Source organism: Mycteria americana, chromosome 11, assembly GCF_035582795.1.
Source record: "Mycteria americana isolate JAX WOST 10 ecotype Jacksonville Zoo and Gardens chromosome 11, USCA_MyAme_1.0, whole genome shotgun sequence".
Classification (NCBI taxonomy): domain Eukaryota; kingdom Metazoa; phylum Chordata; class Aves; order Ciconiiformes; family Ciconiidae; genus Mycteria; species Mycteria americana.
The window spans coordinates 8212577-8237534 of NC_134375.1; the positions used below are offsets into that span (position 1 = coordinate 8212577).

Here is a 24958-nt window from a genome sequence, read left to right on the forward strand (position 1 = left end):
GGGCTATGTGCCAGTGTATTTTATGTGTTGATACACACACGTGATGCTCCTTATTTTGCTTCACCCTGGGGGTTTCCATGCAGACCATTTTGTGTTTGTTTTCTGGTTACTCCTAGGGAATGGTTTCATTCCCATTTTGCATTGCCTGGGCGGATGCGGGGACAAACTGCCTCGCTAACCACATGGCACAAGCTAAATGGTTGCCTGTCTCTGTCCCAGCAAGCGTGTCCTCACCTAAGAACTGTTGCCTCGCTTGATGTCCTCCTCAAGTCCATTTAAAGGTGAAATAAATACCAAGAAATACAATTTTAATCATTGGGCACCTGAAATGCACCGAGAAAGCAACAACCGGTGCAGTCTCGGGATGAAAGCGGAGCGTCAGGCTCGTTTCACGGAGGTCGGGAACGGGAGGAGCAATAGCAGCTTGGCCCCACGGTGAGACCCTGCCTGGGTTTGAAGGGCTGTGGGTCGGGCGCAATGCCCAAAGGTGGAGGGCTCCAGCCGCTGGGAGGGGGGACGATGGCCGGCAGCGGTGGCTGCAGCGTGTGCGTCCCTCATAGCCTTCGTCTCCTTGTCCCCAGGAGGGCAATACGCTGGAGCATCCAGGGCTGCGGCCCTGAAATGCCAGCACTTTAGTTACAGATGTCAACCAAAGCCACCACGCTGGTGGCGAGCGGTGACGTTCATCAGGGAAGAGCCGGCGCAGGGCACTTCCCCAGGGTAGCGGGGATGGGGACATAAAAATACATAAAATTAAGCCGATCAGGTAATCAGAGGGGTCTGCAAGAACCAGCCTTCCGCCCCGGGCTGCATTAGGGCTTTGCACACATTTAAAACGAAGCCCGGACCAGCCGTCTGTGCAGCTGAGCGCGGTGGATGCACTGCCCACGGCCGCAGCAGCGGCTGGGACAAAGATGCCCGCGGGGACCCTGATCCCAGCAGCAGCCCCTGGATGCGGGAGGTCATGCTCAGGGTTATGCTTTTCTCACCCAAAGTGAACTCCCATGCTGGAAGCTAAGGTACGGCGGGGAAGGACTTGCTAATTGCCGTATAAGCGCTGCAATAAATGAAGCATCCATTAAAATAATGCTCACGGGACATTGGCTTCCAGTAAGTGAAGCACGTTAACAGTCTTTTGCTTAATGAACGTGGCGGGATGGCGGAGGGGGGCCCTGGGACAGGGGGTTGGGGCTTTCCAGGACCAGAAACTTTCCGTGTGGGAAGGGCTCCGGCTTTTTGGACCCTCTGCCAGCGCTGCCAGAGCGGGGCAGATGACACAGCACCTTCAGTTCAGTTCAGGTTTGGGTTGTTCCCTCAGGCGAGGTGGCTTGGGGCAGGAAGGGCTTTTTGATGGTTGTCATCCCTGGCTGGTGGCTCCGAAAACTTTCTTTGGTAACAGAGATGATACCCCTTGGGACATCTCGCAGGATTTACAGCTACGTGATACTTTACCAGCTGTTATCAAGCACAGAGACCCCTCCACTGCTGGCTCCTGCCTCTGACCCTGCTGGGAGATAGTAAAAAGAAGCCTCTCCTTTGGCACTTTCCCAGTTTCTAGCAGTCAAGGGCATTTCCTAAGCTGCTCGCTCACATTTAATAATTTCCTAAGGAACAGCTGCTTCTGTCGATATAGTGGCATCCTCATGGATTTCACGGACGTCAGCAGGGCAAGGTGTGGTCCTGACGTGGCCAGCCTCGCTCTTAGAGTTGCACCAGCAAAGCCCCAGGAGTTTCATACTCTCAGAGCGGAAGGAGCTGGGGCAGAGTCTTGGGCAGGTGGCCAGACTGCTGCCAAGGAAAACAAATGGCACCTGGTCCAGTAAGGGCAGCGGTATCTGCTGCTCCCAGGACTTCACCTTATTTGTCTTATGAGGTACGGATATGGGCATTGGAGCCGTTTGCCTGCCAGAGATGGAAGAAGAGCAGGGCAATGGGTGAAAACCAGCTTAGGAGGAGGCTTATGTTTGTAAGCATTTGCTTAAAAATCTCCCTTCCCCAACTATCTAGTGCACAGAAATCAATAAGATGGTAAGTCAGGTCCTAATTTCTGTAAGCTTGTGGTGCTCCCCTGCACCCCTATGCTTTCCTTTGGCCAGATTGCCTGCTCCAGCCGCCGGGCCACCTCGGCTTTCCTGGGGCGCAGCCATAGCTGCACGCTTCGCTCAGCAGCAATGAAATCCTCCCCTCTGCAGCACCAAGCAGATCTCGCGCTATTTCTTTTCCTGCCTTTAGATGATCAGAAAGCCACCCGCCTGTGTCTGCTGCTTGATTTTTAGGGTGCGACATCTGCTGCTTGATTTTAGCCATGGTTTTGTACTGGGATCTTTTGAGAAGGTCGTGCTAATTAAGGAATCATATCCCCATCAAAACCACTAATGCAAATGCCTCTTGGTGTGCTCCATGCACGCTCTCAGGGCTTCCTGCAATCAGCCCGTCTCTCTTGGAAGGCCGCTTCTTATTCTGGGTGGCAGCAACAGGAGTTCCACAAATGCTGTCCTCTCATATTAAGGACATAAATTACTGAGCAGCCCAGTAGCACTGCCCTTTCCCAAAGGCAGTGCTGAGAAACGAGTGACAGCCTCCTTTGCATATCACTCAAATGAAACCCGAATTGCACCGTGGCCGCATGGGAAGGGGCTGGGATTTGCAAACAGGTTTGTTGTGGAGTTCACAGTTCCCGCTAAGAAAACTTGCATTTTAATACCACTTTGTATATGGTTTTTGGCTGTATTTCTCTGAGCCCCAGCCCAGTGCAGACACCACATGTGCTGTGCCTGGGATGTTTTACTGGTTTAAATAGTGCTTGTGCTCAACCTGTTCTGGAAACAGTGCTTAAGGCCACCGATTTCAGCCTGATACCAGCTGCCCCATGGGGAAACAGGCTTTATTAGGGAGATAAAATAATATGGACTCTGGCAACACTTCCAGTAGCCCCGCTGGCATCCCACCCTCCTGATGCGCAGGTGTGGGGCGTCTGCGTAGACACAGTTTTGCTCCAAGTACTGGCAATAACTGAGCTGGTCCCCGTAGGAGTGGATGTGCTGGGGCATGGGACCGCCGAACAAAGGAGAAGCACAGCCCTCCCCTCTTGTATCAGCCTCATCTCAAGCAGTCATTTGTATTAAGGATGGCCCGATTTATGATTTGGCTGGGATTAAAACACATTTCCTTCCACAGTGATTTTATCCAGGCTTTTCAAACCGCTTCATGAACTCCAATAAATCCTTAGGAAGGCTCTGGCTGGTGGTTGCCTTTAAATCTCCGTTATACCCTTGGCACTCGGCAAACCTGACACATCCAGAGGCGGTGGGGAGGACAGAGTGCCCGGCTAAGATCTGGGGGCAGGTGATCTTCAAGCATTTTCCACTAAAGCTCCAAACCTGAAGCCTCTTTCAAGTGTTTTAGCATAAGAAATCAAACCACAGTGGCAGAGAGTCAGGAAGAGGATGCAGGACAGACCCCAGGAGTCCTTACCCTCTCTGGGCATCCAAAACACCTCTCCTTTCCCCCCTACCCTGTATCATCATGCTGCCACCCCTTCAATAGCTGAAGGATCCTGAAAAATTACAGCTAAAGCTTTTTCTTGTCTGCTCCGGCCACCCAAAACAACCTTCTGTTTTGATGGAAGCACTGAAGTTTTTCTTAAAACAGTTTTTTCTCCTGCCATTAAATATTTAAGAGAGGAGCACTGGGGGAAACCATGTGCTTTTACCGAGGCAGGATGGCACAGGGCTGGGAACCACGGAGAGCCTAATTTAAATAGTAATGAGATGGCAAGCACTTGCAAAACACAGCTCTGTTTTAGCCTCCCATTGCCCCCCTCGCTGCGGTGCTCCCCGCAGCATCCCCAGCGTCGCATCCCCATCCTGACAGCTCCCGCACCGGCCCGGGTGGAAGTGACCCAGCATTGCCCTCCTGCAGATCCCGCAGGGGAGATGCCTGGGGTGGGAAGGCAGGCCGGGGTGCGTGCGTGCTCTGCGAGACCATCGCTGGGTTGCAGATCCAGTGAACGAATTCGTATTGACTGGGAACCAAGCGCTCGTCAGGACTGATGGGAACAGAGCGGTGCCAGGGCACCGACAATGGCGGGACGGGAGCAGAGCACGTAGCAGCCCCAGCCCCAACTGCTGGGGGTCACGTCAGCCCCACCAGCCGCTTTGTCTCTCCATCATCAACTTCCCCGCTCTGCCTTATTTTGGGGGGATGAAGGGTGGCAGAGGGAGGGTGTGGGTGAGTCTCTGTGCTTTGCAGTTGCTGTAGCAACTGTCGTGTCTCTGGCGGCAGGAGCACACGTTTCCTGCAGCCAGCCGGAGTGTGAGCTGGTTACTTGCAAGCAGATTATGTTTTTTCCCCTGCTAGAAAAAAGCCTGCCTCTGCCCCCCCCCCAGCAGCCAGAGCCCAGGAGGTGCTGCTGAGGCAGCAGGAGAGGCGCAGGGCAGCCCACGTGCCAAGGCGGAGGGATGCTGCTGCGTCCTCCTGCTCCTGGGCCATCTTCTGCACCCGAGTCAAAGCCTCAGCACCTCCTCCAGACCCTCCGCTGCTCCCCCCTCGGCTCCTTGGCAAGGACAACCTGCCTTTCCCTAGTCCGGTCTCGAAGGCAGGATGGGTTGCTGCAGCCATCCAGGCTCCTCCTTGGGGCAGCTTAGACCTGAATTCATTTCCACGTGAATCAGAGCATCTGCTTTGGGGGGCGAGGGATCAGTCTTGATCAAAACATTCTCAGCAGCAGAGGGTCAGCACAAGGTTTGCTAAGTTACTTCCCTGATTAACGACTTTTAAATAATAGAGCCTTTTTTGCAGGCTGGATTCAGTTGGTGTCCGTTTCCAGGCATCTTGTAAGACTTTGCCTCCTAAATCCCCTTACTCCCCCATTTCCATCACCTTCGTACATCACAAGCCCTGACCAGCTCTCCCTTCCTTTTCTCTTTGAGAAACCAGAGCGGCGGAGCTCCTTGAGCCAGCCCTTGAAATGCTCTGGTGCCTCTTCTCTGAGCCTCAGCAACTTGGCCATCACGCCGGCGTTTCACCTCAAGGCACGTTGCTCCAGCGTGCTGCCCTTGTGCCGGGACCATCCTTTGGCCACACGCCATGGCAGGTGCCCACATCCATTTGGAGCCCATCAGCCTGGTTTGGGCTCCGCCCTGTATATGACTCGTCTTTTTTTTCCTTCAGAAACGTGACTTTATATTCAGTTCAAATAAAGCATATCCTGCTGGCCTCCGTTCAACACACTCAACAGTTCACATCAGCCGGCAGAGACTCAGGAGAACAAAGCAAACAAAGCTTAGTGCTAATGCTTCAGCTTCAGCGTTGCTCACCACCCATGGCTCGGGGTTGCATCTGTTTTGGTTTTCTTTGCAGAATTAAGCCCCAGCCTTGCACAAACGCAGAGACCTGCTCTGCTTTTCCAGAAGGCCATGAGCTCTGATCCAGCCTTTTCACCACCTGCCTTTGGGATGGCTGCAGCCGCTGCCATCCCTGGATCCTGCAGGATGCCATCTCCTTGCATCCTGCAAGTAGGGTTGCAAGTAGGGTTGTTCTGCATGAGAGGGAGAGGCAAAAAGGGAGTGAGTTGCTCCCACCTTTCCCACCTCGAGAGTCCACCCTCTAAGTGTTTCCTGGTGGGAACCAAATCTTCCTTCCTCTGGTGGTCACCTTCACCATGAGATAAGAGATGAGCAATGCTCAGGCAGGGGCTATTGTCACCCAAAATAGGGTTTTTTTCACTCCAGTCATTGCTCTATGTGCTGTTTCTTAGCCGGCATTTTTGGGGCTGCAGCTGGAGCTTTACGTTCCCTGGGAAGTTTTCTTGAAGAACAGGTTGGCTGGTTGGGGAATGTTTCGCTGCTATTTTCAGCCTGGGACGTTTTCCCTTTTTTTCTTCAAAGTACAACAAAAAACCTGTCAGCAAGTCACAAAAGAGTGATCTCAGTCTAAAATACGAGCCCTGGCACGGGAGGGCATTTGACTCAGAAGTCACTTCCCATCTTTGGAGACTTGAAGTATGTTCCACTTCGTCATCCCGAAGGTCTTTAAATGCTTGTAAAAACAGAGTTTATTTATCCGCAGTCAGAACAGCCTATCTATTATCTTGAAGGCTGAATTCAGAAAGTTTCTTCAGAAATTTATTGGTTTCATTCCTACCAGTCTGAACAGAAGTTTTCCACAAAGTCTGTCAAAATACAAACGTCTCAATTCCAATTTCCTTCAGTCTTTAGCAAGACATCACATTAATTGTGTTAAAAAGCACTTTTATTAGTTACTGAGAAAGCAGGAGTCTGGCAGCTCTTCTTGACCACTAGCTATTCACTTTTGTGAAGTCTCCTTTAACAGTGGTTTGATCCAACACAGTGGTTTTCTCCACCAGCAAACTCAGCAGTGCCTGGAGCCAAAGGGACCAGCTCCAGGCAAGGATTATTGGCTTCAGGTCTCAAGGGCTCCTACTGCTGCCTGGGCAAAGCCTCACCGCCCCTCTCGAGGCTTCTCACATCCCCACTGTCGGAAAAAACGGAGCAGTGGAGGCACACGGTCAGCCTGAGGCCAGGGAGATCCAGGAGAGCAGGCGTAAATACATACAGAACGGGGGAATTTCATCCACACCTGTGATGCTTTCAAGAGGACCCAGGGAACCATCTAATGGCCTGTAGTTTTGTTTTAGTCTGATTTTGCATACGGCTATGTTTCAGCCAACAGCTCAGCCTGGTGATAACGTGGCAGCTGCTTCGCAAGGGAAAGACGGTCATGAAAAAAGCCAGCAATTCCCAGTCCTCCAAGGGGTGAGGAAACTATCTCCCCTATCTGATCTCCACAGGATGCTCTGGGATCGCTCCTGGCAACATTCGGTCATGCTGGAGCTGCGTGGGCAGCCAGAAACCCAGACTTCCCACCTGCTTCCTCACATCAGTCCTCCCGGCTTCCTTGAGTCAACGCCAGAGCACACGGAGCAGGACGCCCACTGCTCACGTCCCGCTGCATCAGCCAGCTGCAGGATGCACGCAATTCCCTGTGATACAAGGACCATGGTGAGATACAAGCGGGTCTTTAGCATTTAATGGAAAAACTCAGCTCTGCTACATATTTGCTATTGACTGTCCCATTCTAAACAAGGTGACAGACGTAAAGTGGCGTTAAATGACACAAATTTGGAGGTTGGCCTTTCCCTCCTGGCATTTTTTTTCACGCCTCCAACGCCATGCCAAACTGAGTCCCTGCTTACGCTTCGGCTCCGAAAATACTTTAAGGAGTGCCAACACACACACGCGCAGTCCTCATATGAAGAAGCCAGTGCTCTGATAATTGAGATGTTAATGCTGAAAGACTGAGCAGGTTTCCCTTAGCTGTCACGGTTTGGCTGTGGGGAACTTATGAAAAGAAAATAAATAAATTGGGACTTAGTAGAAATAGCCAACAGATCAAAACCTGGAGATTTCTGGAAGCAGCTATGCTGGGAAGGAGCACATGTGAAGGGTCTGGTTATAGGACCCCTCCTATGGTTGTGTAAACACATAAGCGTTAACGTTACAAGTTGCAAATATTGGCAGGGCTGGCAGGATTGCACCCATCCATCTCCAGAACCACCTCCATAAGCACACTCACACTGTTATCTTCCAGCCAGGGAGCAAAGATGTTCCTGCAGAAATGGTTTGTTGGACGCTCGGGTATCTGTGGAAGGATCCACCGGTCAACAGAAACCTGGAGAGATGAGCTTTCAGACAGGAGGAAAAGCTGTGCCACCTGAAAAGCCCAGCCCAGCTCTTCTCACAACCCTCTTTGATCCACCATCAGTTTAACACAAACTCACCTGGGGAAAATAAAGTCTCTTAGGCTTGAAGATGGGTATCTGATACCCAAATCTTACACCTACTGAAGTCATAAAGCAGCTGAAGATATTTTGATTGGAAAAATTCCTTCTCAACCTCCCGTGCTGTCAGAGTGCCCTGGAGGATCTAGTGGCCTCTTCCCTACAAGAGTGCAAAGGATCAAGCCTGTGGGGTGACAAACATCAGGAAAGGCCTTCTTTCAGCACAGGCCCTTAATCTCTTTCTTTAATTTTAGGACTCCACCCAAAATTTTAGACCAGAGATGTGGCAATTAAGGGCTAAGCAAGGTCTGGTCACGGCTCCTGCATGGAAGAGCAAGCACCAGTGCAAATGTGTGCTGGAGGGACCTCATCGCCCATAATTTAGTCCAATTTTGCTTTCAAGCGCTGGCCTAATCATGATTGCTGGAGGCCAGGCTGCGCAATTTGTTGTGTGCCAGGACCTGATGCTCTCACATGTGCTGGTTTTACACCTGTATTATTCACCAGCCGCATCAGAGCCAGCCCTGACTTCTCCTAGCTGGATAGAGAGGAGAATCAGGCGTTTCCATTATTTAGCCTTTGGACATGGCCACATCCAGCCTGAAAAACAGCCCTGTCACATGCCCTTTGCACGGCTGGGGAGAGCCTCAATTACACGGCGGTGGCCATGCATGGGCCACCAGCCCCGCTGTTTACAGGAAGCGCCGGCGTGGAGCATGGAATTAGAAAGACCACAAGGAAGTGAGGGATTATTTACTGGAGATTAAAGGAGACGGAAAAACCACAGGACAAATCAGTGGGGCCTAAGCAATGGTAGCTGCTATTTCAGTCTTCCAGCTGCTGGCATTCGTACCGGTCGTGCTGAGATGGGAGAATTTGTGAGGAATTCAGCAGGACGGATGGTTGCTCTGCTTTTGGACCAGTAAAACACACCAAAGAATAGGCCCTAAACCTGCTGTAAGGACAGGAGAGACATCTGCTCCACTCCTTCCCTTCCTCAACCAGTCCTGTGAGTCTGCCTTCTCCTCTGGTGCGATTCCTGCTTTTGGGCTGCATCTCCAGGCCAAGCAGCTCCAGCCAGTCCTACCTGCTGGCAAAGCCACGGACACATGCCCATGGGTTAGCCCAGATTAGTCAAGATAAAGCACCTCCTCAAACCTGGAAAGCAGTGTGGTGGGAGTTGAGGTCTGACATCTCAAGACCCTCAAGACAGCTGCAGTGCCAACGGGAGCTGGTGTTTCTTGGACTGTCCATGGAAAGGGGGAAAACTACCAGGTGAAGGTTAATCCTGATCCTCCAACCCACTCCAATCTCAAGACCATTTCTTCTCCAGGCTTTTGCCTTTATTTTAAGCACCCACAACCTCCTTTACCCCTAGAAAGTTCAAACCCATCAGCACTGTTTCTGGTGGGAAGCAACACAGGCAGAGCTCATGGCCAAGCAGAGACACCTTACAAGTGACAAGACGCCCTTGTTTTAAGTGCCTCAGTCCAAGTGCCTATGAGTTCACCTAATTTTATGCGAGGTCTGCATTTCAGCTAAGACTGGACACCAGGATTTCAGTGGCTGCTCACAAGCTCTGAAACGTGGGCTGTAACTGGATCAGGTCTCGTGTCAGTGCATCCCCACCTCTACCTGCAGCTGCAGATACACAACTGCTGCTCCTGCGGCTCTCCAGGATGGCCACATACTCAACCACGCTTTTCCCAGACAATCCCGCAAGGTTTTCCAAATGCTCCGATATACTTTCTCTAGCACTTTGCTCCTGGCAGGTAAAGCTGTTTGCAGCACTGCCATCCTTGTCCCACAGCCACACTGGAGATTTTGCCCTCACCAGTCTCCTGTTACTGGCAGGGAGTTTTGGGGTAGCACCCAAACTCCTCCACCAAGCCCTTTCCCAGGGAGTCAGGTGACTCGTTTGCTGTCTCTCTTTCCAAAGTCATAGATGTTACTTCGTTATCTTCCCCCCCGGCCTCCTCTGCATCTCATCAGGCCACCATGCAACATCAGGCCACTGCCACATGCCAAGTGACAGCATCCCTGTCCATCCCCACCGTTGATGCAGATTAAGCTCCCACCACCACCACCAAAACAGCATTTCCAGCAGCACCGCAGCCCTTTGCGCTCAGCACGGGGTGGTGATTCAGCCCTGACTCAATGGGAAGGTGGCCACGAACTGAAACCCCAGCCCTGCTCCCTGCACGGTCCGTGGTTAACGTGATCCTGCTGGAAATTACAGAGCTCCAGCAAAGGCGGCTGGAGGGAGGCTCCCCTTGGCGAGAAGGAGCCCACAAGAGGCTCCCACTGACATTCCTGCCTTCTCCCTCACCCTGCATCCATGCGGCTGAGGGAACGCAATCGGCATGTCGCCTTCATGTTTGACCCAGAGCAGTGCTTGGCTGCTGGTGCCATACCACAGGCTCCGTCTGGAAAGCAAACAGTAGCTCAGTAGATTTGTTGTTGTTGTTGTTGTTGTTGTTGTTGTTTTGTTCTCCCTACAACAAATAGAGAGAAAGGATGAATGAGCTTATTTTACAGCCTCGGAGGAATACCCAGCCATTGTTAGCTTGACACATGCTGCAAAAAGTGATGGCTAAGAAAAGAAAAGCTTATTCTTTCCTGAATGGGTTGGCTGGAAAAAAAAAACCTACCCCAAAACCCCTTCCATGGGCCAGCAGCAGCATTTCCATCAGCTACGTGGCTGATCCACAACTCAGTGACTTCCAGAGCAGGACCTGACCTGCTGCACGTAACGAAAGGAAAGGGAAGATCTGGGTTTACATCATTTTTGAGGAGTCTAAAGAGCACGTGCATCCAGCCTGCCCTCCCCGTGCAGGTGCCACCCAGCACCATGTCCCCATCCTGGGCTCGCAGCAGGCGGAGGGAAGGCGACGCCATCCCTCTGCGGACACTAACATAGGAACTCTCCAGAATATTTCCTTCTCTCAATTCTCTGCATCTAGAAAAGTTGTCACAAGGTCTAAAAGTGCTCAGTCCCAGCTGAGGCTCATGCACCTGCAATGAGTATCTCAGAGCTGATGGGACACTGAGAGTGACCACCTCTGCTTCAGAGAACCAGCATTGCCAATGAATGGGTTCAACGGCACTTTCTCCCCTTGGAGAGGAGGACTAAAAGCCAGGGCATGCAGAGAAAATAGCCATGCCACAGCTGCTCTATTAATTAACTCAATTAATTTTAACCAGGGCCTCTTGGGTTATTTCACTGCAGCCGTCTCTGCTGGGAGAGCCGGGCACCGTCGCCTGCCGGAACCTTGTCTCAAGCAGTAACCTGGCTCCAAAGCTGTATTTCTCTCCACTGACCAGAGAACTTGCTTCTGCCACCAATTCACATAATTTTCCCTATTATTGAAGTGGTAAAATCAACCTCAGGAGCTCAGAGTCCGTGAATGGGGATTCAGACTTCAGAGTCTGTGGCCATCTTGTGCGGTTCAGTGACACATGAAAGGAAAGAAGAAAAAAATCCCATTAATAGAATAAGTCCTCAATAATTTCACCCAAACAAACTTCCCACTCAAACCAGTGCTTTTTAAAAGACTGATTAAAAAAAGCAGAAAATGCTAGCGAACATACTCCTTCCCTGTCGCAGCTGCAATTCCGCTTTCAAACACATCTGACTTGGGAGACCGGCTTGGATTTATATGGCCGCATGCTATTTTTCCTGCTTTATTCAGTGTTCAAAATGGCTGCAAAAAGGAGCTAAACCAGAAGCTCGGTGATGCAGTCCCGGCCGCCGAGCCATCGCTTCCCTCTGTCCTCCTGCCCTGCGTACGTGGGGGGGCCGGGGAGCAGCAATGGACAGGACAGAGGCGGCTGAGATTGTGTCTGAGACTGCTTCCTTCCTACTGCTAACGGGTGCATCAGCGGGTGCATTAATTTAAGGAATAAACAGTGACTTTTTTTTTAAGTCTATCAAATCAGGAGACCAGCTCCCTTACTAATATCAGCAGAGAGCAAAACGGGGCCCAGGCGATTTTATCAGCTGTGGCTCCAACCCATGGTCTGTCGGAAAAGCGATGCACCACCGAGAGGATGAGATCTCATCTTTTATTAAAGGCAGCTGCATACCCGTTCACAGCTGCGTAGTGCCCTTAATAGCAAAACCACCGACCAACATCTTCAAGGGGTGAATGTTCGAACAAATTACAGTGAGAAACAAAAAGGGGATTTTGCTTTAACTTGGAAATTTTTTTTTTTTTTTAAATTTTTTTTGGACCTATTAAATGGCCAAAGCTTTTAAGCTGTGCTCCACAGTCCAGCAAGAGCCTCCTCCCCATGCCGGTGCAGCCGCCGACCGTGCTTCACCATCCGCGCTTGGGGAGGGGGCGAGAGGAGGAGAGGGCCGGTGCAGGGGGGACGTATCCTGACCCGGGATTTCATGGATTCCCCCGCAGTGAGCGGGGAGCGGCGGGCTGCCGCGGGAGCCTCATTATGTAGAGGCGCAGGCAGGGGACTGGCTTGGTGACAGCAAGTCTGCTCAGTCACAGATCAAATGGCTTAATAGAAACTGGATCCAACTGGTCCAGCCTTGTGGGTTTTGATTTAAACTGCAGTTATAAGGTGTGATTAGAGGCGGGGGATGCTGTGCCAAGAGCTCAGATGTGAAGCAAAAAACATATAGTAAAAAAAAAAAAAAAAATCCTTCCCCTAAACCTGTACATATTTTTCCATCGTTAACTCTTTGCCTGCCACTGCCAGACACTCGAGGAAATCCCGGGCCATCCGAGGACACCTTCGGTGCCTCTGCTTAAATCCAGGGGCTGTAAGAGGTCTGTCAGCACCGCAGAGGAATTTGGCCACTGAAGCACTAACATTTATGGGCTTGGTATTAATAATAACCACAGCAGAGCTTCCTAGGGACTGACTGAGTCTTTCCTGCCACTGCGCCCGAGAGCAAAGGAAGCGGATGCCCTCCCTGAAGCCTCTGCGCTGGCCAGCGATGGCTGGAGCGGGGGCTGTGTTTTGGCTGCCTTCTTTTTGGGTTACTCCTGTACAGTGGAGAGGGAGGCAGTGCTTTTCTGGAAACGGTTAAAAGAGGTCTCTTTTTCCTGTCTCCAACTAGTTGCCCAAAACTCAATAGTTAATTTGGCAAATCGAGACCTTTGGAGATGTTAACGCAGTTCAAACCTTCTGCCCATACGGATAAAATCGCAATTCAGTAAAATTGCTGGTTCTTTATCTTCATGTGGCATCATCACACAGTTAATTTCAAGCTTTCCAGTAAGCTGTAATATATCTTTTAACCTAAGAGCTCTTTTGCATGACACTGAAATAGGTCCCAGTCTATATACATCTGCTGCCAAGACAAATGTATGGTTCAGCAGCAGTAAAGAGGATATAAAAGACTCCCACGTTACAAATGTAGGAGGCAGAGGATATTTTAGCATGGCAGTGGTTACACTTTTGGCAGCTTTGCTATAATAAACTTTGTTTTCAGAGCCTTAAAATATTCCCTGTGCAGTGAAGACTGACATTTGCTTTCAGCAGAGCTGTCTCAGGGGCCAGGGCTGGCGAACGGAGCTCAGGAACACGGGGGAACACAAAGAAGATGGGGTTAATATCACCCTACATTTAAACAGGGTATTTCCCCACAAAATGAAAATATTTACAAATGCCATCAGGTCCTGGTAGGGCTATTCCATGAATGCAGATGGGCACTCAGGAGGTACCTGTGCGCAGCGTGCCGAACCCCGGGGCTGCTTCAGGAGCTGGGGGCAAGGGAAAGAAGCTGAGCAGGCAGGTCAAGGCCAAAAAGGGATGCAAGACACCAACCTGGTGTAGGAAAAGTCTCTGGAAGCCTCCGCTATCTTACCATCTGATGGAGATCTCAAGCCATCTGCCACGATGCCATTACTGTATTCGAAGCGCATAGATGTTACTGAGACGCTACTGCTTTGAAGTGCAGTCCAGCTACAGCTGGCAGGTGGACGTTGGCTTCCATGTGTCTCCCAGGTCATCCTGGACTCAAACGATCCACTCAGGCACCGAGTTACCTACGGAGAAAATTAGCATGGACGACTCATACCTTAGTGCACTCTGGGACGGCAAGAGTAGCTGCGAAACTTTGACCCAGACAATTTTTTGAGCAGAAAAGGAGAGCTTGTCTCATGCGGCTGATGGGAAAAGGAGGCAGCAGGGACAGCATCACGACTCGAGTTGTTACCTGGTCCTGCCTGCTCTCTCTCTCCCCGTGAGGCAAGGCAGGGTTGTCCTCCAGGTCCCCGGATGCTGTCACCACGATGGTGAGGGCAATGCACTGTGTGAACAACCACCGTTTCCCTTTGCTCTGGGAACTCAGCCCAACAAGGGAGGACACAAGGAAGATTGCTTTGAAACTTCAGGATGGATTTCCAGACCCTTAGAGCCTCGGCTGAACCAGAGGCAGAGCAGAGAGGAGCAGGAGAGAGGTGGCTTCCTACCGCCTCCTGGTCCCCGTACCCCCAAACCACAGTTCCCAGGGTCTAACCTGCGGTAGAAAAGGGGTGAAGTCTTTGTGTCCATTCAGATCAGTTTGAACCATCAATTTCATGCAGAAGGGATATCTGAGAGTTCAGATGGGCCAGGTTTGAACAGCAAAGCGAGCACGAAGCCATGCTCTGCACAATAAAATATTGGGAAGCTGGCAAATGTTGACCTAGCCCAGGGTATGGGCTTAGTATCAAACCCAAGAGGAGCCCCAGTAAGTGGGTCCAGCAGGACTTCTCTGTGTCAGGTGCAGTCCAGACACCTAGAGATTTCTGTGGGTACGGAGGGCCAAGCTTAATAACGGGGTAAATAACTGAACAATGCCATTTTGCGATGTTTTGTGTATACATACAACTCCAGAAATTTAACCTTGCTACTTACAGTTTCTAAGCCAGCAAGAAAAAAGACTTCTTTACTTAGAAAAGCTCATTGCTACTTGTGCTGAACTTGGATGGGGTCTTGGCATGGAGGATTTTGAGACCATGTGATGGCATTATAGTTTCATGCTAATCTGTCCTCATTGTGTGCTATTAAAAATAAATAAAAATCATGGCTTCCTAATCCACAGGTTACTAATTGTGGGAAAAACGTGTTTGTCACGGCCTTAGCAAGTGCTTAAAAGTGTCACGCTTTTGTATTTATTTATTAGCAAGTGAAGGTATAAACACATTGTTACTAACCTGAGTACCTGGATTACAAAACCCACGCAGCTCCTCTTGCAGGACAAAACCCTCAACGTCTCCAGAAGAAACCCTGGGCCAAGCAAGGCTGCAGTTGCAGGGCTGGGCAAGGGACGACCTGCCCCCTCTTGCGCAGGGACAGCCGGGGGGGTTTGGCAGTGCCTCACCTGTGGCAGGTTTGTTTGGGATTCCTAGGAAGTAAAAGGGAAAGAAAGAAGTTATTTTGATAGTAGATCAAGTATCAAAAGAAGAAAAATAACCAGGTACTTTTGCAACCTGCAGGCTGAGCCCTCTAACGTGGAGCCAGGTGTATATTCCTGCCTGGGGTGAAGCTCCCCCCGGTTCAAAGAGGCAGCACGACGGCACTGGGGCTCTGATCTCCGCAGATGCGCGAGGCCCAGGACAAGGTCTCGATTTCAAACTTCAGAGAAGCATTTTCATCTTATTTCCCCTCTCCAACCAGCAAGGTGAGTTCCTAAGGGGAAATCCCATGTGGACCGAGGAATGCTTTCCTCCTCTCGTCTTTGCAGCGCACCACAAGGAACCAAATGGCCTTCTAGACGTGAGCAATGAGCAAGGCAGCGAGCGTCTTCCACCAGGACTGCAAGTCCTCCTGCAGGGACAGTCCTGTCCCCATTGCACACACAGCAACGCGGTCCCGCGCCCTCGGAGGGAAGACGCGTCGGCCGACTTTTTGTCAACTAGCGAATAAAGATGAACTAGTCCTAGAAATAAACCTAACCCCAGCCTCTGCTCCACTGAACAAACTTTCCTTTGAATACCTCTCACACCGAGAAGACGCCCGGGTTCAGCCTCCGCTGATCCTTCACGTCCCAGCGTACAGCGGGGCACCAGCCACCCACTCCTCATTAACCTGGTGGGTAACTCAGCAGCACAAATCACCTCAAGTTACCTTGGCCACGGAGTGCAGCGGATCCTTCCACAATGAAACAGCACAGCAGGAATTATCCCAATCCATAATTGCTCTGAGCAGACAATAAACCAGCTCAAGCTGGTGGAAGTAGCCACTCGGAGGTAATAACCCAGTGAGTAACAATAATGGCAGCAGATACTTGATAAAAAGCAGGGAACAAAAGAGAAAGCTTTCTCCATTATACAAAGAACGGATGTTTTCTGTTTGCTTCCTCCGGTTCAGAAATGCATTTAGCTATTTGGAGACCGATGGAGTACAGCTCACCCGCACACACAGCAAAAGCGGGTTTCGGGCTGGGGGAGGAAAGAATCATTTTCCACTAGTGAGATCATGGCTAGGAAAACTAGTTTTCTCCTTTTAATCTTTCTTGGATTTCTACCCAGCCACTATCCAGGCATTTTATTTTCTTCAAGAGAAATGCCTGCATGTTGGTGGGGAAAAAACCCCAAACCTGCTCTGGGGTGGTTAAAAAAGGGCAGTGAAATACAGATGTGCTTGTTCCCCCCACCTATACCCTGTGAGGGCCCAAAACTGGGCAATAGGAGGGATGAGCTACGCTCATCTGAGAAAAATCCCTAAAACCAGGGGCTTGCATGTGCCTGCTCCTGCACGTGGCTTGTGACCCCTCGCTGCCCAGGCTGCTCACACCGGGGGTCTGGCCCCTCGCCTGTAACTGCCGGCCCACAGCTCTGCTCCCCTGGCCCAAGCCTGGAGCTCACACAGGGGCTGTTCACCCGCCCGCCCCTGCTGAACTGGTCTCCGAGAGCAGGACACCGGGCAGAGAAAAAGAGAAATCCCCCCCCGCTCCTCGAGCACCACAAAGGGCACCGGCATGGTGGGGACAGGCAGACGGTGACACAGCCCCGGGGATGGTTGTGCTTGTGGCTCTGGCTCCGCAGCAAGCACCTGGCACCAGCACTCCAGCGATGCCCACGTCACACTCGGCTCCCTCCTGCTTCCCCCGTGATGCCACCTGCCACCTCCTGCCAAGCCACCCCCTCCGCCCCCGGGAGGGCTGCTACGGGCACGGGCACCGGCGCCGTGATGGGCTCCCGCGAAGAGGATGGGAGCTGGACAAGGTGGAAATCACAGCAGAGAGAAATCATTGAGACGTGGAAGATGGAAGAGCAAAACCCAGGGGGATTTGTGTGGGGTTTAAAGACCCAAGCGCCCAGCTGGGCACAACGCAACCCCGCTCCAGCCGCGCCGAGCTTTGCCTTGCAAAATAAATAAGCCCGAAGACAGCCATCTGCAGTGAAGAGCGTACCAGGGGAAGGCTCTGCAGGACTGCAGAGGCTAAGCACTGCTCATTAAAGTGCCGGGGAAATGTGAATGAAGCAGATGAATGGATGAAGAAATGAATGAAGGAGAGAAGAGGAAGTGAATGAATATTCCATTGACTTGGTGCCTTTCATCCTGGGATGGCGGAGCTGTGCAGCGCAGCTGATGGGCAGGAACCGTGTCGGTATTCCCCAGAGAAACCCCCGGTCAAAACAAATCAGATTATTTCCTGTTGACAGAGCCCTTCAGGGGGAGGCAAACAGGGAGATGCGGCATATGGATTCAGATTACTTGAAGCACGAGGCTTTCCCTAAACAAAATCCCTCTGACTCCCCCTTAATCAATGTGACAGATCATTACTTTTTGAGTTGCTCTTGTTCTTGCTATTCCAGACACCATGTGATTTCCATGGCAACATCATCCCAGCCATCCCAGGCCTTTTCCTAACCTCTGTCATCTGCTGTCGAGTCACACCAGCACATAATCAGGAGAGACGAGCAGCAGGGCCATGAAGGTGCCTTTTGGCACCAGGGGGGTTAAAGGGGGGGACCCCCTTACCCCTGTACATGGCCCAACTCTGCGAGCCCCTGGGAACCTCTTGCAGCCAAGGGTGGCGCAGGGCTTGCAGGCAGCGACGGGGATTTTTAAGAAGCACGTAAAAATGAAAAATAATTTTCTGGAGGTTTTATTGTGCTGTTCCAGAGCGCAATCAGCTGAACCCACCAGCCAGCCTGACTGCGACCGGATTCAGGGTGGTTTAAATGGGGACGATGGGAGGGAGCAGCGAGATGCTGCTGCTCCCTTGGTAACGCAGAGCAGGGTTGGGACCGAACCGGGATGCTTTGGGGAGGAAAGCGAATCCAGCTTCACTTCTGGTTTGGAGGATAAAATACTCTCTCTTCTTCTTCTCCACCTTCTGAAGGAAAAACTAGCCTGGGATGTGATCCTGCTCCTCAAGCGCTGCAGGCTTGCAGGCAACCTGGCGCGACCACCACGAGCAGCACACAGAGGAGCATCCAGCCCTGCTCAAACGTGATGCCACCGATCACCCCTCAAAGCAGGTTTGATCCTGCTTGGCTGCGTAGACTTGGGCTGTCGTCATCCCTGTTACATCATCTAGCTGCTCCTCTAGCAGCTGGCTGCAACACTGTCGAGCGTGGCCGTACGAGCCATTTTGCAAGAGTTTAGTAGGACATTTAATGCCGCATGCAAAGCTCAGGGACCATCTGTAGGCTTTGAGTAGGTTTTCGAGCTGACCTCAAGAGCTCAAATCCTGCTGCGCACGGGGGTCCAGGTACACAGACACTACCGTGCTGAATGAACCGGTGCTGCAAGCCTTGCTCGCATAGTAACCACCTCCGCTGCCGGCAGGAGCTGAAAGCAAATTGTTTGTTTTTTCCTCTTTCGCTTATCCCACTCCCTCCAGCAAGCAGCTTCCCCTCTGAAAGGCCAGGGAGGATTTAGGGCGGCTGAGTGCCACTGCAGGAGCCGGAGCCCAGCCAGGCAGAGCATCTCCCACCCTGCTGCCAGGAAGGGGCTGCGGCACAGCACGCAGGGATGGCCAGGCATCGTGCCTTGCCCGAGCTGGCAGGTAAAGCACCTTTGTCTTTCCCTTCCTCAATCATATCACCCTTTTGATTCAAACACAGCTTTCACCTCGACACAACATGTTTTTTTTCCTGCCGGGGGTTTGCAACCCTGCCTCTGCAACAGCCTGCATTTTTCATAAGCCGCATCAAATTTCATGGTAACCCTGCAGAGTTATTGCCCTATAACAAACACAATTGCTGCGCTAGATTAAGCACACCACTTATCTCGTCCAAATATTAATGAGCACCAAATGTAGCGCACCGGGCCTGCTTCCCCATCTTCCCACAGGGAGTTTGGCCACTGGGTTTGGCGGTTGCAGGACTGGACCCAGACAAGGGGATCCATTTGCAGGCTGGACCAGCAGCTTCCTTGAGTGAGGCTGGCTGCTCAAAAACTCTGTGATGGAGTTTTTACAGTTGCTTGAATAAAGACCATTTATTTAGCTGCCCTTCATACCAGGACAAAAGAGATGCTCTATCCTGCCATAACTCGAGTTAAATTGCTTTACCTGACTGTTAAGGCTCCGGACTTCGGGGCCAGAGGCTCTCGGTTGAATTTTGGACCAGTTCCTTGGCCCTGCGCTGTGAAGCAGCTGGCTGGGTTTGGAGGTAGCATCTGCGCTCATGCCGCGGTGACTTTCTGGAGTACTTCAAGACAAACTGCTCCATGGAGGACCCCAGCTCGGGCAGCCAGAGCCAGGATGTCTTTGGTGCTCGCGGGTCTGAGAAGGGACAAAGCTTTAGGAAGCGAAGGAAGCGTACTTCTGTAATGCCATCAGCTACCCTGCAGGAACCGCTCACATTGATGCAGGGCTTAACACTCAACTCAAATATATTCAGACAACTTCCTTAAAAACAGGGGTTTAAAATAGATAATGTGGTAAAACCTGGATTGAACAAGCTATCAACTTTCCCTTTATAAGTAAAATCGGGGAAAGAGCTGTAACCCCTGGGGTTTATAGAGGGTATAGCCCCTATAGGGAGCTAGGGGTATGGCCCAGGTCAGGGGTTAACCCCTTTGCCAGCTCTGCAAAGGGATGGGTGACCCTGGTGCCATCCAGCCCGGAGAGCTTTCTGGAAGAGGGCCAGCTGCACGAAGCGCCGGGCGATGCTCCGGGGCTGCGCAGGCAGGACCAGAGCCGCTCCTTTTCAGCTCAACACCCCCCGAGCGGCTCAGGCAGAGCCAGCCCAGGCTGTGCGGAGCTGGACCGCTTCTCCCTCCGCCCACGCGGACCCCGTTTGGGAGAGAGGAAGAGGGGGAAAAAAAAAATCAGAAGACAAACTGAGACTTACCTCTGCGTTTTCGCCTGCCACCCCCATCACTCCCCGTCAGCCTAATCATTCTCTTCCTCTTCAATCAAGGCCAATTTGCAAGAGGAGCAGCTCCCAGCGCCTGAGTGCAAAAGCCTTTAATTACTGTCATCTGGGAGGCTGTGCCAGGCTCCCCTCCGGTGCCTTTCATACTCTTCGGAAGACAGTGCTCCAGGACTTGACGCCCCCAACATGCTATTTGTCAGGCTTTCTTTTAAACAAGCACTCACTGCCTATTAGGAGGCTGGGGAGAAAGTTCCTGGCGGTCCATCTGTGCTGCTGCTGCATCAACGCGGCAATCACGTCCGAGCAGTGAGCTGATTTCAGCTGCCTCGCCTGGGTACCAGCCTGGCAGCAGTCTTCTGCGCACGGCAGCTCACTCCATACAAACCTCGAGAACTGCGTTGCTCTGTCTCTTCGCTGTCTCTCCTCCTGTTTCTTGACTGGGCTCACATTGGGCGTTAAACTGGGGATGGAGATGAGAGTATAAATGGGGTCAGAAAGGGACAAGGCAAATTCGGGGAGACCAGGCTGACTGTTAAATGAGGTGGCCCCAAAGCATCCTCTCCCGCACAAGTCCCCAAGCCTGCATCCCTGGGAGCACCCTCCCAGTTGGAATGCATGTTCCGTATGTACAGCATGGGTTTTGCTATCAGCCAGAGGTTTGTATTTTATCCTCCACGGGAAAACATGAATGCAGAACCTACATAAAGCAATGTGGTGCATCCAGCAACCAGGGATGGAAACCACCTTGCTGCTGCTGCCTGCCCTGCCACGCCGCAGGCAGGACGTGGGGCTGGACAACCCGTTGGGGTGAGCCAGTATGAGTTGCCTTAAACACAGCCTGAGCTGACACCTGGGACTCTGCCAACCCAGCGAGCTTGCAGCTTAGGCTTAGCATACACTGGGATACACCGGAAAGGATGCCAGAAGGTTTCCAGATGTCCACGTGACACGCTCTATGAATTACACCCACCAGAGCCATCCTTCTAATATTTCATCTTTGGAGCATCACCTGTGGCAGAGAACTGCAGAGGAGGATTTCTGGGGAGCCTCTGCCAGTGGGTGGCACTGCAAAACCAGCAGTATGGAAGAAGCAGCAGAGCAAGGACTTCGGGGTGGAACAGCAGCGCAGCCACTGCGCGGACAGAGCCAATTCACGTACACATGGTTAACCTTCTCAAAGGTAGGAGCAGCTCATCGGCTTCCCCTGCTATCCTACTGTAACGTTCCCTCCACAGCTAAAAATCATGTAATACGTCACCCCAAAGATAAGGTCTCGCCTCTGGGAACTAGGTGGGCTCCTGCCCCCACCCTGTAACCCTGGTGAAGAACAACATGGCTGTAAGAGTGAGTGGGTGTAAGAGCTTTTTAGCCATCTTGCCTGTAGGCACAAGACCCCTGGAAGCACCACAGCCACCAAAGACGTGCACCAGCCAGCATGACCTACAGGGCCGGGAGCCTGGAGGGAAAGCGTGCTGCACCACGCTTACGTCACCTCCTAGCCAAGTGGGAATTAAGGATCCTGGGGCAGCTGGGTAAACCTGGTGAGTGGTAAAGCAGGCTCTAATCTGGAGGCTGGCCTCGTGTGAGGGTCCATGTTCAGGTGTAGAGTCCTGCTCCAGTTCCAAAGTGGCCGTGCTGCTGTGCCACACGCCCCTCCTGGCACAGATTTCACCGCTCTTTGCACCGCATCTACACTTGATGCCCCATCTCCAGCATTTCGGTGTTGCCTTGACCAGTTAATTCCCAGAAGGTCTCCAATCAGATTTCGTATCCCCATCCAGCTAAGAATGCTCTGACCCGTCCAAGGCAGCAAATGCTCAGTTGTTCTTCCTTTCACTAACAGACAACGAACAAAACAGCAGTTTTTTCCTCTCTCCCCATCATGTCCCCACAGCAGCTAGGAACCACAAAGCATTAGAGGAACAGGCTTATGTAGCCCCGGTCTGACTCTAGGACCATGAGGCCTTGTGCCGGGGGTAGGACACCTTCAAAGAGAAAGCCAGAGGGATGGGGGAAGGGACCATGAAGCAAGAACCACCTCCCTTGGGCTGTGCAAAGGGAATTTGGCTCTGAAGGGCTGTAATGTCTGCCTGGAGGATGGCAGCACCATCCAACAGCCTCTGCCTCCTTAGGAAGAGCCACTGTTTCCCTACGTGGCACCCGCACAGCCATCTCTGCTAACAGGTATTTTCTCTGGCAGGAGCAAAGGCTTCACCCAGAGGATCGTGGACTAGCAGGAGACATGGGAATGCAACCTCAAAAGGAATTTGTTCCTGTATCAGAGGGTTTAAAGATGTGGCATCAGGGCTTCCTCAAGCATGTTCCTTCTGCAGGGAACATGCTGACCGGCATGGTGGGGGTGGCTGCAAAATCCCATCTGCCTGCCCACCTTCACGCTTACGGAAATGCCTTGGTACAACCCACTCCAGACTGGGGAAGAGCTTCAATCCAGCCCTTCTGCTGCAAACGGATCTGATTTGCTCCTAGCGCTGAGCACTCTGTAATTACAGTACATCCCACTTAATCGGGATGTGCTTAATTGGGAAATCCACTTACCAGGATGTCACCTAGGGAACCCATTTAAGCTTGATAACACTCAAGAGCAACGCCTGGTGCTTTACAGGGAAGGTAATTCTCCTACAGGGAGATGCCTTCAGGTGGCTGAATCATGCTCCTTCTTCCACCAGCACCCAATGCTCCTGGCTGCTTGCTCCTGCAACAGATTTCAGCCTTCCCCTTAAGTAGGTTACAGTCAGGAAATGCACCAACTACTACTGCCAGATCCCGGCTGTCCTCTGCACCAGCTGAACAGGCTGCCACCACCATGTGGGCCAGCTCACAGCTGCCCCCTTGGCTGGTCCCGCACACCCGGCACGTCTGACCCCCTTCCCTGTTTGAAGATGGCTTTCCTCCCACAGCCAGGACCTTTTTTGAAGAGGACAACATGCTTCAGCTTGGTCAAGCTGTTCTTTGCAGCAGAAGAGGGGCCAAGGTGACCCAGCCATCACCTGAATCGGGGCAGAGCAAGAGCTTTGGAGACAACCAGCATCCCTTACCATTAACCTCAACGCTTGTCTTCCTCCCTCTTCCCTCCAACAATCTAGCACATCAAATGCCCAAGTGATGAGAGCAAGGGGACATGGGAACAGCCCTTAAAGACGGAATGTTGAGTCAAGCACTTGGAGAGACCACGTTTTTATTCTGGTTTCCTATGGGAAGAAGGTTTATGTGGCCACACTGAGTATTTGTGCGTGCACATACGCATGTCTTATAGATACCACCGATAACTGCTGAACCTCCTGAGCACCTTCAATCAATCTAAGCAGAGAAGCAGCTTTTCCAAAGATAACAAATTCCCGCACGTTTTGTAGTAATAAGAGCCAGACAGAGGAGAGAAACCCTATGAATACCCAACCCCTCACTAGCTCTCAGGGACTTGGGACAGCATTTTTGCAACCCCAAACCCCCATGAACCACATTTCCTTGTTAGAGGGATGCTAATTGCTCCAGGACCATTACTTCTCCAACCTTTTGGCATTGCCTTGCTTATCTCTGCCCTTTTCAGTCAGACTACTTTTTTTCCAACTGCACGAAAGCACGCTGCTCCTCTTCTAAAGGTGAGCCCTTGGATGGAGGCTGCCTTTGCTGCTGAAACATCTGTACCGTGTGGCAACAACACAACACAACTTTTCAATATGCTGTGCTGATGTTTTTGTTCTCACCAACCACAAGGAACTGGGGGGAGTCAAGCTGAACTCTTTGGATGCATAATAGCGATTGCCTTTCAGACACTAGAAAATGCAATAGCTTGGCACCAAATGAGGGATTTTTATGGCTGCACATGTTTTGTGCTTCTCTGAACAAGCCAACTTCCAGATTAGCTACATTGGCTTTTTAAAGTGCTATAAAATATGCAAAGGCACTTGTAATGTATAGTGATTTCTGTAAAAACAGGAGGTAAGTGCTGAAATGTCTCCTGATTTATCCTTTTGCTTCTCCTAACCCATGCTGGGAGAAAGGGTAAATGCAATCCTCTGCTCCCTCTTTGGCTTATCAGTCTTACAGCCCAGAGTAGATGGGAGACAAAATGCCAGGTACTACAGCAGTTGTGCCTTTCAGCCACTCTGATAATTGCAGAAGAGAAAACCCTCTCAATTCCCAAGTATCCCAACCAACGTCAAACACAGCAAATGCCTTTCCAAGCTGCAACACAACGTGAGCGGCAAAGCCCGACTGTCACAGCAGCACCCAGCTGGGCAAGAGGAGCCAGGCAGCACCTCCGGCAAAGGTGCTGGACCTAATGCTGGATGGAGGGTCCGAAAGAGCAGATCACCACAATGAACCGTGTTAGCAGGGTCAGGCCTTTGCTTTCCTGCCAGCAGGGTCACCTCCTCATCCCCTCCTCTTGTTCCTGCCCCTCTTTTCCTTCACACTGCTATAACATAGTCAGAAACCCACAAGGCTGTGTCATGGGATTGCTCCACTAGCTTGCGTTGGCTTAAATATACGTGCTCAACCATTACCAAGCATCAGGTCCTTGACAGAGATGTCTCAGGGGCTGGGCTTACTTTTCACTAAAACCAAGCTGTGCAGAGGTTTGGCAAAGAAAAACATCCCAGTGACCGAGGCTCCCATCTTCTGAGTCTAGGTGGGAGGAATAAAGTATTAGTTCAAGCTCCATTTTAGCTTGAGGAGAACAGCATCGTTTATCGGAGCCAAACAGGTTCTTCCCCTCTCCTGCTACAGAGCCAAGCTGTCCCCTCGCCATACCGGGGCCGCTCGGCCGCTCCGCCTGCAGTGCTGCCACCAGCGAGGGCTCCGCAGCCACCGCCATGGCTGTTGCGTGCTGTCCAGCGCTCCTGGCAATCCACAC

General features: G+C 51.7%; 1 long non-coding RNA gene across 1 annotated transcript; it reads right to left on the bottom strand.

Moving 5' to 3' along the window:
• Nucleotides 1–5528: 5528 nt before the first annotated feature.
• Nucleotides 5529–20672, bottom strand: LOC142415531 (uncharacterized). Its single transcript, XR_012777442.1, has 7 exons — nt 20062–20672; nt 19278–19490; nt 14965–15155; nt 13632–13812; nt 10131–10296; nt 7597–7692; nt 5529–7003 (listed from the first exon to the last, which is right to left on the bottom strand). It is a non-coding gene; the product is annotated as an uncharacterized LOC142415531 (long non-coding RNA).
• Between the last annotated feature and the right edge of the window lie 4286 nt (nt 20673–24958).